General features: G+C 35.1%; 1 long non-coding RNA gene across 8 annotated transcripts; it reads right to left on the bottom strand.

The window, feature by feature from the left end:
• Positions 1-136: 136 nt before the first annotated feature.
• On the bottom strand, positions 137-17,734 carry LOC125673958 (uncharacterized). 8 transcript variants are annotated; one of them, XR_008801502.1, is made up of 8 exons: positions 15,197-16,245; positions 14,814-14,954; positions 10,928-11,013; positions 10,574-10,677; positions 9,934-10,219; positions 9,329-9,462; positions 8,625-8,696; positions 137-1,770 (listed from the first exon to the last, which is right to left on the bottom strand). It is a non-coding gene; the product is annotated as an uncharacterized LOC125673958 (long non-coding RNA). The 8 variants fall into 8 exon arrangements; XR_008801501.1 differs by lacking the exon at positions 137-1,770 and adding an exon at positions 6,359-7,032 and having other exon boundaries at positions 15,197-16,244; XR_008801503.1 differs by lacking the exon at positions 137-1,770 and adding an exon at positions 17,244-17,452 and having other exon boundaries at positions 8,234-8,696; positions 15,197-15,268.
• Between the last annotated feature and the right edge of the window lie 420 nt (positions 17,735-18,154).

Raw genomic sequence — 18,154 nt, 5'->3', positions numbered from 1 at the left:
ATTATGTCTCTTACTATCACAAGTTCTAAGATGCCATAGAATACAATAGATTTATTTCTAATCCAGAGCCCCAACAGGGCATAAGGAGATGTTACATACATAGGGGGGGGGGGGGGGGGGGGGGGGGCACCAAAAGACAGAATTGAAACAGGACAAAAATTACATTGGACAAGGAAGGAGGAGTCACTGCACCTCTTATTGTTATATTTCAAGTAAACGATTGGAGCAGATCTTCAAGCTAAATAACACATAAACATACACACCTATACATAAAGGTGTATACACACGCACATCTATATATTAAAAATCATTAATACACAAACATTGTTAGCATGTCATTAAGTAATTAGCCATAGGGTTTAAAACGCCTACTCTATATGCAGTAGAAAACTCCATGCTTACTTACTCCGACATGTAAACATAACGGAGCCTGATCCCTAAAGTCATAAATTTCACAACTATAGCATATGACTCATTATAATAATGCAAACATTTTGTCTCCTTGCTCTCTAGAAGTGAAAAAGTTTTTCGGTGATAAAACATATTTTCAATATATGACCAATTTAGCTCCACTCTGTGTCCTAAACCCAGGGTTTATAAATTTCACAATTTTAGTAGAGGGCTCATTGCTTATTTTAATCATGCCCAGGGGAGGTAGGGTCAATGAAATTCACAATTTTCATTCCCCTTTACCCATAGATACTTTATACCAAATTTTGTTAGAATTGGTTCAGCTGTTCAAAAGAAGCTTCAAATGTTTCATTGTTTATGACTGACTGATAAAGACAGATAGCAATAGGTCTCCTGAATGATTCAGGTGACCTAAAAAGTTTAAAGTCCCTTAACTCCGCAACAACGAAGCCAGAAAGACAGTATTGATGGATGGACGTGCAGACAGATTATACTCTAGGGAACCTGCCATATGATGGGGACCTATAAATTACTTTGATTTTTATACCAATAAATATGGATGAAAATAAATAGTTTATGTTATATGGTATTATTAAAAGAAGTCATTTCTGCCAAATGTATTCTCCTTGATGTATTTTCCACTGAACATGCGTAACCTTTAAAGGGACTGATTTTCTCCAAAATTTTGTTTCTCACTTTCAATGATCAAAATCTAATGTGTTTAAAAGATTTGACATAGAAATTAAGGTTATACATTTATCAAATAAGCTCATTTTATAGAGTTTATTATTTCTTTTGTAAACAAAGATGGTGGTATGTTGCTTTTTATGAAATTTTCAAAAGAAATGGATATTGATCTAAGTTTATTACATCTTTCACATCTCAAGCATTCTTTGGGTAAAATGTGTCAGCTAAAAGTTATAATTTGTGACTATGTAAAATTAAGATACTTTATATAACAAAATTAATAAATATTTCACTGGTTTGTTTGTATTCATTAAAAGATTCAAGTCTTTGTTTACATAACACATATCTAAGGCTAAAATATTTCTTTTATTCTTGCATTCAGAAGGTCAGAATTTTGGCTGTCAACATTAAATGAGTTATATTTTTAATGGTTAACATAAAAAATGAAAAATATTTTATTCAACAATCATGAACCAATCCCTTTAACCCTGTCCATGCTGAATGGTGTGCAATAGTAACAGCTGTTTATTACATATGTATAAACAATAGATGTTTTAGTCTTCTCAAAACATCCAATAATCTTGAGAAAATATAAACTCTTTTATTTCACAAAAACCAACAAATTTCCTTGCAGGAGTTGATGGATCAATTTGGTACACATATCGTCTTTTCCTGTAAAGGAAATTTAGTCATGTTAATTTTGTGTACAACTTTCATTTTTACAAATTCATAGTTGATCATAACAACAAGAGGCCCACAGGCCTTATCAGTCACCTGAATACTAGTTAAAAAGTATCACTACTTCCACAGGCTATGAAATCTAGAAAAAAATTCCTGTTCTAAATATGTAAGCTAAATTCTAATGTTCAGCAACAGTATAAAACAAGATGTGTTCTTAAAACTTCACTGCCCTCAAAAGTGCATACACTGATGAAAGGCTTTAAATAATAGGTGTATTAGCATTAAACCATCAAAAGATATGACTAATTTGGACTCATCTTAAAGTCATAACCCTGGGTTGTGAAATTCACCATTTTTGTACATCCTTTTCTGTTATTCCTAAGTATGCATTTAGATTTTATACAGTATGCAGGAAACTTACACATAAATACTATATACTAAGTTTGGCCCCACCCTGGGGTCAAAACCCTTACTCTGGGGAAAATCAAATTTACAATTTTGGTAAAAGACTACCTGCATGCTCTATCCATTTAGTTTCAATATAGTATCAAAAGCACTAAAGAAAATGTTGTTTAAGTGTTTTACACATAAACACTATATAACAAGCTAGGCTCTGCCCTGGGGTCATAACCCCTACCCCGTGGATCATGAAATTTACAAGTTTGATAGAGGTCTTCCTGCTCCACATCACTATGCATTTAGTTTTTCTTACATGTGTGTGGTTCTTGAAAAGAAGATTTTTGAAAATTGGTCATTTATGGGCAGTTTTTGCCCTGCCCCTATGGCCCCAGTGGTGCAGGAATCCTGAAATTTACAATTTATGTTCCCCTTGTTCCAAAGATGTTTCATACCTAATTTGAAAAGAATTGGAATAATAGTTATCAAGAAGTTAAAAATGTCTATTGTTCACACAATAAATAACTGACCATGTTGGCCCCACCCTGATACCAAAATCCTACCCCTGGGATCATCAAATTTACAATTTTGGTAAAGGACTACCTCTTCTTTCTAAATATCTATTTACTTTCCATTTAGTATAAATAGAACTAAAGACAAGAGGCCCATGGGCCACATCGCTCACCTGAGTCACCTTGGTCCATATCAGAAGATTTTCCATATCTATTTGCATGTAAAACCGTAGTCCCTATTATGGCCCCAAACCTAACCCTGGAGGCCATGGTTTTTGCAAACTTGAATCTACACTATGTCAGAAAGCTTCCATGTAAATGTGAACTTCTTTGGCCCAATGGTTCTTGAGAAGAAGATTCTTAAAGATTTTCCCTATATATTTGTATGTAAAACTTTGATCCCCTATTGTGGCCCCATCCTACCCCAGGGGGTCATGATTTTAACAAACCTGAATCTGCACTATATCAGAAAGCTTTCATATAAATGTCAGCTTTTCTGGCTTAGTGGTTCTGGGAAGAAGATTTTTAAAGATTTTTCCTATATATTTGTATGTAAAACTTTGATCCCCTATTGTGGCCCCATCCGACCCCCAGGGGCCATGATCTTAACAATTTATAATCTACACTATATCAGGAAGCTTTCATATAAATCTCAGCTTTTCTGGCTCAGTGGTTCTTGAGTAGAAGATTTTAAAAGATTTTTCCTATACATTTGTATGTAAAACTTTGATGCCCCTCTTGAGGCCCCATCCAATCCCCGGGGTCCATGATTTTAACAAACTTGAATTTGCACTATATAAAAAAAAAAACAAAAAACAAAAAACAAAACCCAAACAACAAAAAAAAACAACAACTTTGACCCCCTATTGTGGCCCCATCCGATCCCCGGGGCCATGATTTTAACAATTTAGAATCTGTACTATATCAGGAAGCTTTATATAAATCTCAGCTTTTCTGGCTCAGTGGTTCTTGGGAAGAAGATTTTTAAAGATTTTTCCTATATATTTGTATGTAAAACTTTGACCCCCTATTGTGGCCCCATCCGACCCCCGGGGGCCATGATTTTAACAATTTAGAATCTGTACTATTTCAGAAAGCTTTCATATAAATCTCAGTTTTTCTGGCTCAGTGGTTCTTGAGAAGAAGATTTTTAAAGATTTTTCCTATATATTTGTATGTAAAAGTTTGATCCCCTATTGTGGCCCCATCCTACCCCAGGGGGCCATGATTTTATCAATTTAGAATCTGCATTATATAAGGAAGCTTTCAAATAAATCTCAACTTTTCTGGCTCAGTGATTCTTGAGAAGATTTTTAAAGATTTTCCCTATATATTTGTATGTAAAACTTTGATCCCCTATTGTGGCCCCATCCGACCCCCGGGGGCCATGATTCTAACAATTTAGAATCTGCACTACCTAATAAAGCTTATCTATAAATTTCATCTTTTCTGGCCCAGTGGTTCTTGAGAAGAAGATTTTTTAATGACCCTACCCTATTTTTACCTTTTCTTGATTATCTCCCCTTGGAAGGTGGCCTGGCCCTTTATTTTAACAATTTAGAATTCCCTTTACCTAAGGATGTTTTGTGCCAACTGTGGTTGAAATTGGCCCAGTGGTTGTTGAGAAGTTGAAAATGTGAAAAGTTTACAGACGGACGGACGGACGCCGGAGTACGGGTGATCAGAAAAGCTCACTTGAGCTTTCAGCTCAGGTGAGCTAAAAATCAAAGGAATTTGATTAAAAACAAAAACGTTATCTTCCTTTAAAAAATTAAGTTTTGAAAGACGATGCACGCGCATGCGCGTGTGTGTTGGCATTTTTCATTACACCAATATATAGATATTCATATTATCTACCTATGCTGTGAATGCCAACTCATTCGCTTCATTCATAAGAGAGTTAAAGACGTTTTAGTATTATCCAATCAAAATGAAGTGCATGCGCGTGCAGATTGGTAATTTTGGCCATGCAGATCAGTTAAGGATCTCAATACCTACCTATGATACGAATATCAAACCATTTCGATGCACAACAAAGAAGTTAGACTGATTACAAAGTTAGTATATGAAAATTTGTGATGCACGTGCATGCGCATGCACGCGCGTGCAGACAAAATGAATATCATTTTTCACATCTACAAATGATATACTATCATCCTACTAAGGTTTCATATTGATCCCGTGTGAATTTCGATTTCGTAAATTTTGCACGTGCAGAAAAAATGACTATCGTTCTGCACATCTACAAACGCTATATTATCATCCTGGAAAGTCTCATATTGATCCCTTTTGTACTTTCTGAGAGCACTCCCGGACAAAAAAGTCCAGAGAAAAATAAGAATAACTAGAAACTTGTTGCCATGGCAACAAGAAGGTCTTCCGTTCTTTATGTGTCCAGTAGATAACCTTAAATTCTTCATTTGTTATAAAGTGGGAAAAAAATATTCGAGTAATCTCGGGGATTGAACCCGGGTCGCCCGCATGGAAATCCACCACGCTAACCATTAGGCTAGCGAGGACCTCGCTTCAAAATTAAAACTACGAATATCTAGAGTTTGGTTTCATCAATTTAAAAACAAATATCATATTCAGCATTCTATAAAGAGTCTCTATTTATCTTACCTTTATCAAAGAAAAACATTAAAAATCAAAAAAGTTGAAAAAATCCATTTTTTAAATTCGCTTCCGGTAGCGACCGGAAGTGATGACGACGTACAAAATAGTGATTCTGCAAATCTATAAGTCATGTTCTATCATCTCTAATAAATCTCCAGTTCATATCTTTAGCCCTTCCTGTAGATCACCCGCGGACAAAGTTTCATTTGAAAATCAGGAAATTGTCCATAACTTGGAACCGAAATGGAATTTTCCCAATTTTTTTTTGTGATAAACAACTTTCATAATATAATGCATTGTTCCTGAAAGTTTCACTGAAAACCACTGTATAGTTTTCGAAAAAAATTTGGTCAAAATAATAATAATAATAAGAAGAAGAAGAAACTGTAGAATCACTATAAGGTCTTCCGTGAAGAACGGATGACCTTAATAATAATAACTAGAGCAAAGCTCATTGCATGGCAACGAGTGGGTCTTCCTTCATAGCTGTGTGATTGATTTTATGTTGTTTTTGTCTCCTTTGAGAATTTTTTAATCATGTGGAGACATCACCATATACTGGTGATTGGCTTCAAATTTAGACCTTTACTTGGTAATTAGGGGCATTTAACTGTGAATGATGGCCAACATTGGCCATAACAGTGGGCCTTGGATTTTCAGGCTTTATCTGAATGGTTGATTCACTTCAAAGTATCGAGCTCTTGGCGATGGAACGGTTTCTATAATTTTTTATCAACTTGGGCAAGTTGAGGCCAGGATTTGAACATTTACCTTTTGCGCACAGTGGGAGCGCTCTAACTGACTGAGCTATTGGGACAATAACTGTGTGATTGAAGGATAAGCTTAGAAATTGTCAAAATTTATAATTAATCATTATTTTATGGGGGTCAAACATTTTCGTATGGACTTTCAACCTTGTTTTTCCTTTAACCAATGTTATTTGAACTTTTTGTTGGAACTCTGCATCTCTAAAATAATTTGCTTCAATACAAAAAAATCACAATGTAATAATCTTTCTGTGAGCTTTAAAAATTTCAGATAAATATAACAGGAAATGAAGAATTCTCTATGTTTATTTTTTGATCTGTTGGGAATAAAAACTGTACATAATTAAAAAAACAACAACAGGATTCAGCTGTAAAAGCTTTGTTGTATTTTAAATGTGATTCAACATCACATTGAAATAACACATGAAAGTTGTACATTATAGTAGTACATGTTCTATACACTGAGTCAACAAACAAGCAACCATGTATACACAATTGTATACATTAAAACAGCTCTAATACTGTAAACGTATTACATTTGGTTGTGTATTCTTTTTAGCGCCTTTGGTGGAAAGCAACTTCCGCTCATTCAAATACAACGCTAAATGTCTTACACTCTACACATAAATAAAAAAAAACAAAAAGGAATTCGCTAAATCAAATTCACGCTAACTTGTTCAAAAATCAATTTCTGCCAAATATCGTACATGCTGAATATAATACATTTACAGTAAATATATGCATACATTTAAATTTCACTTGTTACATGTTCTAGTTGTATAGGCCTAATATGTAAATTATATTAGATAGAGGGTTTTTGTCCATCTGTGTCTCTTAATTTCTGTATTCTGCTGATATTTTTAAGCATCACCAATTTTCTATTCATATGCTCTTTTGGCAAATCATCGTTATGCTGGGAATCAATCTACACAATCACTTAACCTGGAGACATACTGTCGCACCTAAAACAAATATGAAAATTCTTGATTTTAATAGATAAATAAATTATAAACCATGTGTTCAGAGCCATTCACTATTTTTTTTTATGTAAAAGTACATGTATTTCACTTAGATATTTAGTACAAGCTGTTAAAAACAGTAATGAAATTCAAGTAATGCTTTGGGGTATATGTAGAATTTTTTCATCATTTCAAAAAACGCAGTATTAAGTCTTCCCCGGAAGACATGTGTCGCCTGCTAGTTCATTCTATATGTAATATATCACGTATAATGTTGAAAAAGTAAATTATTCAAATGGTTTTTGTCAGTTTAATACTCCTTTTAAAGGTTTTGAGAATTACTAAACATTCTTTAACGATAACTTAATTGAAATTGAAAGATGAGACATTATTATGCAATGGAATTTGTGGGAGAATCTGTTTGAAATTAAGACATTTATTAAATGTAGACTGAATGAAAACATATGTTTGAAAATATGTATCAACTTGTTACTGTGCTCTTCAAGACAATGGTAATAACCATAAGTAATTATCTGTTGGGTTTACTGCTTAGTCTTGTTGTCTTTTTATATATCCAATTTACTGTTTCTCAAGAAAAATCATAATTAGTGCTGTTCTGAAATCACATATACTGTCCTTCAGTATAGGAATTACAAATACTGTCCTTTTGTACATAAAAATACTGTCCTTCAGTTAATCATGAAATAAAATCTTCAGCAAAAAAATTTTTGCTGTAAAAAATTCTAAGTCCCGGCAAACAGGAAGTTGATAAGCGACAGATTCGAAAATGTCTTACACAATACAGTTGGCCACACTGATGCTCTGTGCCAAATATCAGGGAGTTGCCCCATGTGGTTCTTGAGAAATGGGTGACAGAATTTTTTTTTGCTGTAAAAAATTCTAAGTCCCGGCAAACAGGAAGTTGATAAGCGACAGATTCGAAAATGTCTTACACAATACAGTTGGCCACACTGATGCTCTGTGCCAAATATCAGGGAGTTGCCCCATGTGGTTCTTGATAAAAGTGTGACAGAAATTTTTTTGCTGTAAAAAATTCTAAGTCCCGGCAAACAGGAAGTTGATAAGCGACAGATTCAAAAATGTCTTACACAATACAGTTGGCCACACTGATGCCAAATATCAGGGAGTTGCCCCATGTGGTTCTTGAGAAAACTGTGACAGAATTTTTTTGTGACGACGCCAGACGACGACGGATAGTGATCCCTATATGTTGCCACTGCGTGTAACGCAGGCGACACAATGAATGCACATAACTAGCACAGTATAATATTTACTTTTAACATGTTTAAAGAACTGACTAATTATGAATCCTGGCAACAATTTTGTTAAACTATTCAAAATGGATTTTGCTTTCCGACACGACTATCAAGGGAAAGTTTGTTTAACATGTTTAAGGAAATAATTTCACTATATGTTACTATATAGCTTTAATTAAATTAATTAAGTAACTAGACTCTCAGTAGATAATTAATGAAAGAGAAAATAAAAATTAATTCTTGGGCAAAAATTTGAGATCAGAAAAAGGACGCCTTATGCGGCATTTAAGAGAGAAAATTGACAGTAAACACACCTACCTCAAAATACACGTGGGTTTCACATGTTGACAAACAGACTACACACCATCCAGGAAGTTGCATCATGCGCACCTGAAAAAAGAATTCACTTTAATTCAGTGGGACAATTCCAATAAAGTTATAGTATTCCTAGTAAATGAGCCCAAAATTAATACTGTAGGCCTAAAATAGGATGCAGAAAAAAGAAAAAAAGAACAGAAATTCTCTCTATATATAGAACTACAATTGACTAAGTTCATTTTGATTGGCTATTTCCTTGCGTAAGACCTTTAAGATGACTAAAAGTTAATGAAATTTGCAGAAAAATGTCTATTAGTTATTTATCTCTCATATACTAGTGCATCAAAATCTATTTTTGACCCTAAGGGATGAAAAATAGGAGATAACTCTTCCAAACAGATTGCAGAATTTTAGGCTAAATTTCTGGTCAAATTGATCTCCAGTATATCATTTTCAAAACACAAAAAAATCTAATGAGTGAATTATTTAGGAAAAAATTTGGAATGATATGCAAGCTGAGATGTTGGAGTTTGTGTCCATCTGCATAAAAGTTTTTTCAACTCTAATTAACAAGCCCTAATTAACTAAGAAACAGGAAGTTTACTGATTTATAAGGAAGTAATTAGCAAAAAATTGTCAATCTTAATTCTAAACAAAGTCAGGGACTGGAAAAAATGGTGCCAAGAAAGACTTCAATGACATACCATGGAGCTTTGATAACAGTGATCACTGATAAATGGTTGGTGATTAAGATAAGTGGTTCTTTAGCAGCAGGGAGTGATGAGGCTTTTCCATCAGTCATCAAAGAATGGAGTTTCTCTTAGAAGACCAGGCAGCTCTAAAATAAATAAACAAGATAAAAATTTACAATACATAAACATGCACACCACAACACAATAGCATATTCTTAGAAAAGGTCTGCAAGTGTACAGTTAAATAATAATCATGCCAAAGAAGGGACCAAAGTGGTTGCATCAACATCAATTCAAAAAAGGAAGTATTCCTCACAACAAGGGCCAGCATAGTATAGGGACCACCAGCCCAGTCCAATCTCTAGTACCCATAAGAAGGCTAAGTAAAGAAGAGTTTCAGGATGTTGTATGGCCACAGAAGAATGGAATGTTTGCAGTTACCGATGCTGAGAGCCGAAGCAGTGAAATGAAGATTTTGCGACCCGGACCAAGTGAAGTCCAGCCTGTAGACTCCAACATGGACGCTGTGTCAGATGACCCAAACTCAAAACCATACAAAGTACTTCACCAAGAGAAGACTGCTAAATTGTCGAATAATGCATTTAAAGAACACTCACAGAAGTTTCCAGACTGTAATGGTTCACTGGACTGGAACCAGCATGGGGAGGAAAAACGAGGCCTGGCATGGATCCTTTCCATCCGATGTAAGAAGTGCCACTATACAAGTCACCGTGAAAAGCTGTATGAAGAGGTGGGGAGATCCAGAAGGGGACGCAGAGCTGCACAGCTAAATGTGGCTATGGCTGTCAGTCACATGGGTACCAGCCTTACTACAGAGGGTATGCGTGGTATGCTTCTTGGCGCAAATATTGAACCAGCATCAGCTACCAACATGCAGCAGACCTGCAACAAAGTGGGAAAAATTATCACAGATGTGAATAAAACCAGCATGAAGAAAATAAGGCAGGCAGGGTGATGACCGTCCACTAGACATTTCCCATTATACCAGTGATGGGGATAGTGCTGCTGCATCCGGGGCATCTGAAAAACAAGAACATGTCATCGAAAACCTTAAAGACTTGCGTCATTTCTTTGACTCTCAAAGAAAACAGACAGCTAAGGCGCTGTTCAGCAGTCACATGTTTCCTGGGAGATCCAAAGCCATAAAAGAATACATGCAGAGATTTGCCTTAGATCTGAAGCTTCGAAGTAGGACAGAGTACGAGAATTGCTACAAACACTACTCCGGAGACTTACCTTTGATGAAGCGGGCTATGTCTACTGCTGTCCGTTCTATCATAAGCTGCTACCAAGGACAGTGCGGGAAATCCTGTCAATTTCATTCCTTTTCCTGTCGCGGACTGAAAAGCAAGAAGTGAAAATCTTCAGTGTTGCCTAGTGACTTTGAATTAAACATGACAGAAGAAGACAAATGTTTGATAAAAGACTGTATAAATTTGACTTTAGGACCAAATAATCTTGATAAAATTAAATATCATACTTCTACACAAAAATCTGAATCTGTGATTAGGGCATATTAAAAATCAAATCCAAAATGTATTACAAGTAGTAGAAATTTTGAAAGTAGAATACATTAAGTTGTGCACTCACTGAATGGGGGTCATGGAAAATCAACATTGGAACTTTGTGAATCTGTAGGGGCACCTGTTGTAAAAGGAAGTAGAGTGGTCCATCATCTAAAACAACAACAAAATAGGCAAAATTACTTTAAAATGAAACAAAATCTTCTAAAATATAAATATCAACGAAAATACTACAGATCTAAGAGATATCAGCTCTAAGATAAAAAATCAAAAGACACTTACAGTAAATCACTAACAGATCCAAAATTAATCAAAGTACTGAAAGTACTGAAAAGCGCTAAACTGACTTCATGAATTCTGTATGTAATGTTAATGAGCAGGAACAACATTAAAAAAAAAGGTTTATGCATTATTCTTTATTTTCGCATACCTAAGTAGTACATTTACTGTAAGAAAATAACAAATATGGATTGGAAGCAATGTCCTGAAACTTTTCAACACGTTGAAATATAAATTTTATATGATGTTGTTAAAACAATGGTCACTATGATAATTTTGATCCCACACTAAACTAAAACCCTGTCCTTGGATCATGAAATTTACAATTTTGGTAAAGGACACCTGTTCTTATTAAATATCTATAATCAGAATTTAGTATCAATAGCATTACCACCGCTGCGGTGGTCCAGAGGTAAAGTGTTCGCTCTGTATGCGGGTGGTCGGGGTTCGAATCCCGGCCGCGACAGACCTAGTTCGTTAAACAGGTAGTGACAGTTCCATCACCAAACTCTCGGCATCAGGTGTGAATGTCACGGGTCCTCGGAGATGGCCTTTAAAACGGATGTCCTGTGTCACAGTAGGTGTGGTACGCTAAAGAACCCTCACTGCTCAATGGCCGTAAGCGCCGAGCATAGGCCTAAATTTGAAGCCCTTCACCGGTCTTGGTGACGTCTCCATATGAATTAAAAATTATTGAGAAGAACGTTAAACAAGATACAATTAATCAATAGCATTTAAGGCTATGTTATTCAAATATTTGACAAATGAACACTTTATACCCTGTTTAGCTCCCACCCATCTTCCCAAGGCAAGGGTTTCTGATCCGCTCTGCTCTGGTCCCTGGATCATTAAATGCTCTACATGACTATGCATTTTTTTTTCTTACAGATGTGATGTTATAGAGAAGAATATTTTTGGTAGAAAATGTGAAAACAGTTGTAATGGTAGTTTTCAGTATAAAGTGTTCAATTGTTATTACGCAACTAACTTACTGTTGTGTTCCAGTTAAATAGTGTATGAAATATTTTTAGAATATAACTGAAATGAAACAAATCAATAGTTTGATACATATATGTAGGTCACTTATAATAGAAAGGAACAAACAAACTGGACAAAAAAGAAAATTGCACATAACCACATACACTAACAAATGCCACATGTCAAAACACACCAATAATGCAGGATTATGAAACACTTTACATCCATTTCATTACCTTACCAGAAATCATTTAAATACACACATAAACATGCATCTGTATGACTTGTACTACAGAATCCAGTGCATAATTATCTGTAAATAGCAATCAAACCATGAAAGTGGAATTATTTTTTGTAATCAATAATGAAGTTATTTTCAATTCAAAATCAAGTTGGAGAGAATGTGAATCCAAATAAGTCCGATAAATACATGTATAACTGAAAACAAAATTTAGGAAGTTATTTAGAAAAGATGTTCATCATACATGTCCAATATTACTTTGAAACTGAATACTGCATCATCAACAAGAGTGGAGATAGCTCATTTTTAACATGAAAGTTAGTGCAAGAAGATATACTAATTCAAATATGATGATGAATTAGACTAACATATAAGCATGGATTTACATTTAGCAATTGTAGTGATTGTTTGTTATACGTAAATCTAAAAACAAAAACAAAAAACAAAAAAAACAAGAGTTTGTACACAGGTACATTAAACGCTGTACTCATCAACTTGTGTGTATTACACTTCTTGTGTAAAAGCTCATATTCAATATGACTCATCCATTTGTCTGAATGAGACATAATACACATTGCTATTGTTTTAATTTTATGAAACAGTTCTTTATATGAAAATTCTAATAACCTTAGCAAAAAACCATAAGATTCGAAGCTTGTGTAGTAGTTCTAATATGAAAAAAAAAAAACGTAACAGAAGTGACTCGCAATAAATATGCAAGATTTACAACATGTAAATGTAGCTAAATGAGAATCCCAAACTAGGTACTGAAAAGTTACAAAAGCAATTTTCAAACGGTAATGTTCAAACCGCTGTTAGAAATAATGAAGAGGCATCTCACCAAAAAACTAAATGCATCTTTTTTATATGAAAAGATCGTTCAGCGAAAACAAAATGTGGGGACAGGGAACAACGACAGTACATCCATGCCCCTCCCCCTTCTTCATCATTTGTATGTTCGGAAATACATGTAGCATATGCATGTCATTGTCAATTGTTTGTTTGAAGTACAAAGAAATTGAAAACACGATTACTTTTCGTTGTATGTAGCGTGCTGTGTACCGCAAACCATTTCACATTCATGCTTGACAAAATGGCAATGTTTATCTAACACTTGTTCTAAACATGTGTATTTCAGTATACAGTGCTCGTAAAATTCCACGCGGTGTTTTGAATACTTGAAACCGGGGTATTGTCTTCCATAATATAATATAATATAATATAATGTTGTACCTTTTATCTTTTCCTTCCCCCAAGACTATTATTTTTAGTCTTATTTTTGAAACTAAATCACGAAATCAAAATTTGATTGTGTTGACGATGATTCTGAAGAATATCTTGGTCATTTAGAAATAATAAAGTAAGCTTAAGTTACACCGTTGCATCCTCTAAATTTCTGCATGACCGACTTACATATATGATCGGGGAAGGTGTAAGCAGTTACGCAATATCATCCTTCTGAGATACCGATCTCTGTCAGCATAATCGTGAACAAATTCTTTCTCGTTCACAATGGACGCGGATCAGTTAATTTTTTACTGTGTTGCACACATTTTTGCTGCGTCGGACAAAAATTTTACTGAGTCGGAACAGCAGCCAAAACACAAGTGGAAAACCCTCCTGACTCGTGTATAGCTTAATGACGTGGCTTCTAATTATAGATTGCACCATGCAAATTAATTTCCCTGGCCTCTAAGCGCCATGCGAAGGTAACAATTCAAAGGCACCCTAGCTAAAACGGTTTCATATACATATTCTTATTCAATTGTAGATTTTGAATCACTTTAATTATCACAGACGCAGATTCAAATGGGAATTTTAACTGAAGAATGACCTGCATCTGTTTCTCACTTTCCCCAAGAATGAGGACAAAAATATCATCCTTTTATATATATTTTATTCACTGTTCAACGAACTGTATTTCCGAGGGGGGTGGGGGGGTGGGGGGGTGGGGGGGATGCAACTGCAGATATGAATGTTATCCCCGTGCTAGATCGGTTGCAAAATTACGACTACTTTAAACACGACTTGTTGACTACAGCGATGCATAAATTCGCCTATAGGTGGCGATAAACCGGAAACATGATGACGAAAGCAAAATTCAACTGGCAGCAATAAGCGATTAAGCTACGCTTAGCGCTTAAAAAGGAAGTTGTAAGTGTGAAAAAAAGGGCGGGGGTATTGATGATGTGTATCATTTGTGTATGTAATTTAAATGTATGAAATTTGTATTTAATACATATTCTGTAAATTGTGTTGCATGTAATAAATGTTATGTTTTATCATGCACTGTTTCTATTCAACTGCGTCTATGAGGATATGTATAAATGATGTATAATCGTATTGTAAAATGTGACATTTTCTTATACGAGGAAGTCTGTACAAGTAAATTTGTTCTATTTTTTATTATTCATTTTAATAAAGTTATTTAAAATAATTATCATGTATTTCTTACCTGTCTGATGAACACAACAAAGGTTACAGAGGTGATTGGTAGAAATACGGGTATACGAGTGTCAAAACTCTCTGTTGATGACATGACAGCATCCTGCATTGTTTATCCACCATTATTGATCTTTAACAGGGGAGGCTACTCCTGAAATCAGAGAAATTGCAGTCAAAATGAACGTTACATGTTACTCTTAAGGTCTCACACAAGGAAATAATTTCACTATATGTTACTATATAGCTTTAATTAAATTAATTAATTAAATAGACTGTCATCAGATAATTAATGAAAGAGAAAATAAAGATTAATTCTTGGGCAAAAATTTGAGATCAGAAAAAAGACGTCTTATGTGGCATTTAAGAGAGAAAATTGACAGTAAACACACCTACCTCAAAATACACGTGGGTTTCACATGTTGACAAAAAGACTACACACCATCCAGAAAGTTGCATCATGTGCACCTGAAAAAAGAGTTCCCTTTAATTCAGTGGGACAATTCCAATAAAGTTATAATATTCCTAGTAAATGAGCCCAAAATTAATACTGTAGGCCTATAATAAGATGCCAAAAAAGAAAAAAAGGAAAAGAAATTGTCTCTATATATATATGTAACAGGAAAGGAGAAAATGTACGGCTGGACCGGGAATCGAACCCGGGAGCCCTGCATCACTAGTCAGGTGCTCTACCGACTGAGCTACCCAGGCCGATATCCACGGCCAGAACCATTACATTCCTCCCTCCTTAAATTGTCTTCGCCCTCGAAGACGCAACCCAAGTTCTTATTTGCCCCTGGGAGGACTTTCACCTCCAAGTCCAGGGGTGGTTAACGGCACCAAATCTGTAACAGGAAATGAGAAAATGTATGGCAGGACCGGGAATCGAACCCGGGACCCCTGCATCACTAGTCAGGTGCTCTACTGACTGAGCTACCCAGGCCGATATCCACGGCCCAAACCATTACATATAGAACTACAATTGAATAAATCATTTTGATTGGCTATTTCCTTGCGTAAGACCTTTAAGTGTATATTAATTGTAAACTTTGGCAGCATGAAGTGTGCATTTATGACTGAGAGAATAATTTAACTCTAGAGGCTAGCTTATAAATCATTAAAGATAAAATATTTCAACATTTATGACATTTGAGAAAGGTAATAATGGCTTAGAAAACTTTTTTTTGGTAATTATGGTCACCTTTTTTTAAACATTAAACTTTATGACTCAACACTATACCAAGGTTAAAAAATTTTTCTCTTGACAAACATATTTATCCATATGATATAATTTTGTAAACAAATGTTTGCAACTCGTGTATTCATTCCAGAATATGCTTGTTTAACTTTTGGGGTGCTCTAATCCAACATACCTCTAACTCTAACCCCTGCTTTTATATTGTGACATGTGCGGGGTTAGAGTCAGAGGTATCACAGATTTGGAGTGCTCAGAATATGTATTATGGGTACTTATGAATAAAATTGGGGGAGGGGGGGGGGCAATACTACATGAACTTGGTTGCCCCTGAAATTTTTTTTGGAAAGTTTGTGCATGGGGCATTTCCGTTTTGGGACAAAGCGACTTCGTAACCATTCAACATAAACAATATTTATAGTATTCTAGCCTGTGTATTGTTGAACTTTTGCATATTTTGTTTAAAGAATGACAGACAAAAGACTAATAAGGATTTGTAACAAATTCTTTTATCTTCATTCAAAAGTGGTAAAGTGGTTAGACAGTATCTTTCAAGAGTCATGAAATAAGGGACTCCTTACCTAGTCCGAGATAACATACATACATACATGATGTTTAACATTTCATCGTGTAAAAACATTGCATTTTGTTAATTATTTAAATAAATTGCACATTAAATATCAAAATCGGAAAAAAGCCTGGAAAACGTCAGATATTTCGGACTACTCCTTATAATGCGAATGAATTTTGTCCTTGAGTGAATGAAGACCGAGCATATAAACAAGGTCTCATGTCACGCAAAAAAGATCTCCCCTTTCAGTGAACCTAGGACAGCAGAGAATAAATCTAAATTTGCACTCTCCTAATAGCATTGGTGGAGTCCATGAATGAAAATTTCACGAGGGAATTTTAACAAACAAATACACCTAAATCATGGGAAATTTGAGAATGTCATTAGAAAGCTTATGAACACAGTATCGACATTAAATAAAAATCAGTGTGCGTATACGCAAAATACTGACATTTTAATACACCCTATCTGTTAATCCGAGATTCCTCTGACTCTTACCCCCGCTTTTATATTTGACACCCCCGCAGAAGTCACAAAATAAAAGCGAGGTTAAGAGTCAGAGGAATCTCGGATTACCTATCTGTCTGTGTGGATTTTAGATAAGTAAAACGTTCTATCCTTTTTAGCAACGTCTAATTCCATCACACATTAAAGTGTCACCATTAACTTTTCCTTACTAGTTACAATATCACTGGGGACAGTTTATAAATATATCTGCACTGTATCTTTATGTGTTTATCAATCCATTGCAAATATGACCGTCAGAATTTTCTCGTAGTCGAAACATGGTAAACGATTCAGACAACAATATATCCTTCGTTAGTATTGACTAATGCTCCAAGTGCGTAATCGAGGGCAGTTCATGTGCTCGAAGCTGTACATTGAATATACATGTCTACATACGGTGATAAAATGTACACATCACAATTTGATTTCGCCATTCTCTGGCCTTCCCACAATGCCTCTCGTGAATGTTTACATCCAGGAGGCCCCGTAAAGACTTGCTCTGCACTGATAACATACATACATACATGATGTTTAACAGTTCATCGTGTAAAAACATTGCATTTTGTTAATTATTTAAATAAATTAAAAAAGAGAAGTCGAATCAAAACAATGTATCTAAATCAACTATCTAAGCACTACACAAGCATGAGGCCCCGAAACAGCTTGGCGGGCTTGTATAGACAACTTGTTCCTGTACGATTCTCACACATTTCTTTTATGAAATAGAAATAAATATAGCACAAAGCTTGTTTCTTATCATACCAAATGACAAGATTGTTATTTCGGATTACAAACATTTCGGTTGAGCATCACTGAAGAGACATTATTTGTCGAAATGCGTATCTGGTGCATCAAAATTGGTACCGTATAAGTTTTACATTATGACCCCTGGGTCGAGGCCTCTGCTGGTGGACTGTTAGTCCCCGAGGGTCTCTACAGCCCAGTAGCTAAGTACTTCGTTACTAGCTTGAAAATACGGATGTATATTTAATTGCTGTTATAAAATTTAGAAATTCATTTCAAAATTAAGGATTATCTCCCTCATGCATAGCTCTTATCCTTGGACGAATTTGGCTCCACT

The sequence above is a fragment of the Ostrea edulis genome, chromosome 3 (assembly GCF_947568905.1).
Source record: "Ostrea edulis chromosome 3, xbOstEdul1.1, whole genome shotgun sequence".
Taxonomy (NCBI): Eukaryota; Metazoa; Mollusca; class Bivalvia; order Ostreida; family Ostreidae; genus Ostrea; species Ostrea edulis.
The sequence above is the reverse complement of the archived record's forward strand: the minus strand, read 5'-3'. Positions and strand labels throughout refer to the sequence as shown.